Source organism: Sapajus apella, unplaced genomic scaffold (assembly GCF_009761245.1).
Source record: "Sapajus apella isolate SASKATOON/1434 unplaced genomic scaffold, GSC_monkey_1.0 scaffold5, whole genome shotgun sequence".
NCBI classification, from domain to species: Eukaryota; Metazoa; Chordata; class Mammalia; order Primates; family Cebidae; genus Sapajus; species Sapajus apella.
In genome coordinates, this window is record NW_022436945.1 from 22,416,677 (window position 1) to 22,420,698 (window position 4,022).

A 4,022-nucleotide genomic window follows, 5' to 3' on the forward strand; every position below is an offset into this window, starting at 1 on the left:
TGAGTCTCCTTCTGCTTTTTCTATCAAAAAAGAGATACTAATACTCACTTGTTTGGAAAATAAAATGTTGATTGGCACGCATGATGCCTTTCAAATAGCTTGTACTCGATACATTGAATTATCTGTGTTTTTATTTGAAATACTGTTTTGAATTATCAAACAATTTTTTCGCAAAAACAAATCCCAGGAATCAGCACACTAGAAGTAAGGAGAATTGTTGGAGAAAAGAGTCTTTCATATTAAAATTACATTAGACATGTAGATAAGTGGGGGTGATGCTAGATTTGCTGGTCCTGTCACCACATACCTTATCACCTGTCGATGAAAAAAGTCAAACTCTGTAAAATATTGAAGAGATATATGCTGAGCAAAATGTGGGAACTATGACCTATGAAACAGCTTCAGGAGGTCCTGAGAACATGTGCCAACCATAGTTGGGTTACAGCTTGGTTTTATGTTTTAAGGAGACGTAAGACAATGCATGTGAGAAATAACCAAGATCAGAGCCAAACTGAAGGAGACAGAGACCTGAAAACCCCTCCATAAAAATCATTGAATCCAGAAGCAAATTTTTTGAGAAAAAAAAAATAGTAAAATAGATAGACCACTAGCTAGACAAATGAAGAAAAAAAGAGAGAAGAATCAAATAAACACAATCAAAAATAATAAGAGGAATACTACCACTGACCCCATAGAAATGCTGAGAGAGTACTATAATAGCTCTATGCATATAAACTAGAAAATCAAGAAATGGATAAACTCCTGGACACGCAGTCTCTTAGCACTGAACCAGGAAGAAATTGAATCCCTGAATAGATCAATAACGTGTTCTGAAATTGAGGCAGTAATAAATAGCCTACCAACCCCCAAAAGAGCCTTGGACCAGACAGATTCATAGCAGATTTCTATCAGAGGTACAAAGAAGAGGTGTACCATTTCTACTGAAACTATTCCAATAAATTGAAGAGGAGAGATTTCCCATTTACTCATTCTGTGAGGCCAGCATCATTCTGATACCAAAACCTGGCAGAGATACAACAGCAACAACAAAAACTTCAGGCCAATTTTCTTGATGAACATCAGTGAAAAATCCTCAATAAAATACCGAAAAACCGAATCGAGCAGCACATCAAAAAGCTTTTTCGCCACAATCAAGTTGGCTTTATCCCTGGGATACAAAACGCCATTGTCTCAGCCCAAAAGATTCTTGAAATGATACACATATTTATCAGCCTCACAATATAAAATAAATGTGCAAAAAAATTACTAGCATTCCTATACAACAGCAGGCATGGCAAGAGCCAAATAATGAAGGAACTTCCATTCACGATTGCTACAAAATAATAAAATACTTAGGAATAAAACTAACAAGAGAAGTTAAGAATCTTTTGTGGAGGACTACAAACCACTGTTCCAAGAAATCAGAGAGTATCAAACAAATGGAAAAACATTCCATGCTCTTGAATAGAAATAATCAATATCATGAAAATGGTCATCCATCCCAATGTAATTTATAGATTCAATGCTATTTCCAATAAACTACCACAGACATTACTCACATAATTAGAAAAATACTATTGTAAAATTCATATGGAACCAAACTAGAGCATGAATAGCCAAGGCAATCCTAAGCAAAAAGAACAAAGTTGGAGACATCATGCTACCTGACTTCAAATTATACTACAAGGATACGGTAACCAAAACCGTATGGTACTGGAAGAAGAATAGTCACATAGACCAATGGGACAGAATAGAGAGCTCAGAAATGAGACTGCACACCTACAACTACCTGATCTTTGACAAACCGGACAAAAACAAGCAGTGGAAAAAAGATTCCCTATTTAATAAATTGTGCTGGGAGAACTGGCCAGCTATATGCAGAAAATTCAGACTGGATTTCTTCCTTATGCCATATACAAAAATTAACTCAACATGAAATAAAGACTTAAATGCAAAAGCCAAAACTATAAAAACCCTAGAAGAAAATCTAGGTGATACCATTCAGGACATAGGCATGGGCAAAGATTTTATGATTAACATGCTAAAAGCAATTGCAACAAAAGCAAACATTGACAAATGGGATCTAATTAAGCTAAACACCTTCTGCACAGCAAAAGAAACTATCATCAGAGTGAATAGACAACCTACAGATTGGGAGAAAATTTTTCCAAACTAGCCATTTGAAAAAGGTCTAATATCCAGATTCTACGAGGAACCTAAACTTACAAGAAAAAAATAACCCTGTTAAAAAGTAGTGAAAGGATATGAACAAACGCTTCTACAAAGAAGACATACATGTGGCCAACAAACATATGAAAAAAAAATCTCAACATCACTGGTCATTAATGAAATGCAAATCAAAACTATAATGAGATACCATCTCACACCAGTCAGAATGGCTATTATTAAAAAGTCAAAAAACAGCAGATTCTGGCGAGGTTGTATAGAAAAGGAACACTTTTACAGTATAAATTAGTTCAACAATTGTGGAAAACAACAGTGATTCCTCAAAGACCTGGAGGCAGAAAGACCATTTGATCCAGCAATCTCATTACTGGATACATGCCCAAAGAAATATAAATCATTCTATCATAAAGATACATGGACATATATGTTCATTACAGCACTATTTACAATAGCAAACTCATGGAATCAATCTAAATGCTCATCAGTGATAGAGTGGATAAAGAAAATGTGGTAAATATATGACATGGAATATTATGAATCCATAAAAAGAAATATCATGTTCTTTGCAAATTGCAGGGACATGGATGGAGCTGGAAACCATTATTCTCAGCAAACTAATGCAGGAACAGAAAAACCAAACACCACGTGTTCTCACTTATAAGCGGAAGCTGAAATGATGACAACACGTGGACACATGAGAGGGAAGAACACACACTGGGCACCTGTGTGTGTGTGTTGGGGGAACATTGGGAAGAATAGCTAGTAAATGCTGGGCTTAATACTGGTTGATGGGTTAATCTGTGCAATAAACCACCACAACATACACTTATCTATGTAACAAATGTGCTCATCCTGCACATGCACCCATGAACTTAAAAAAAATAAATAAAAGGACCAAAAAAATGTCAAATAAACATATTTTCAAGTAAAATACTTTTGTATCTTTCAGGGCCTGCTATCATGTGATGCTCTACTTGAGTTATGTTGGAATTTAGTATAATTTAGTGTCTTATTGCTACAAAGAGTCTGTTTATCAGTCTTAAGATTTTTTTTTTTTATGTTAATTCTGGTCAGTTGTGCCTGAATTCCAAAGGAAGAGAGTGTGACGAAACATGTTCAATCCCCGCCCTCCTCACCATGGCCTGAATAAGACGTCAGGTTTCTTCGGAATGCCTTTGGCTAAGAGGAGAAGTCCATTCAATAAGCTGGGGTCTTAGAATTCTAATGTTGGTTTCATCTCTCATAGAAAACAAGAACTCCTAAGTAAATCTGAAGAGAATTTGAGAAATTCCATTTTACATAAAGGAAGACCTAGATTCTAAGGCCTTATGGTTCTACAGACTTGGGCTCTGACTCCTGTTCCACAAATTATAATCTCTCATTTTGCTAAAGTTCATTCTTTCTGAATTTTACTTTTCAAAATATCTCAAAATGAGGAAAACATCCCTAGTTATCTTACAAGACTATTGTGAGAAGTAAAGGAAATAATTACACATTATATTTAGCTGGTGACTTGCTCATATTAAGTAATCTGTTAATTATTACGTTGATGAGTACTTTAACAATTTCCATACCAAAGCTTAACCTTGAAAAAGGCCTCTGGCTTGAGACTAGCAAAGTTATTTTCAGGATACACGAAAAGAACTTTGTTTTAAACTTTGCCCTTTATAATAATAGCCCGGGTCACATTTTTCTTTTCTTTTCTTTTTTTTTTTTTTTGAGACGGAGTTTCGCTCTTGTTACCCAGGCTGGAGGGCAATGGCGCGATCTCGGCTCACCGCAACCTCCGCCTCCTGGGTTCAGGCAATTCTCCTGCCTCAGCCTCCTGAGTAGCT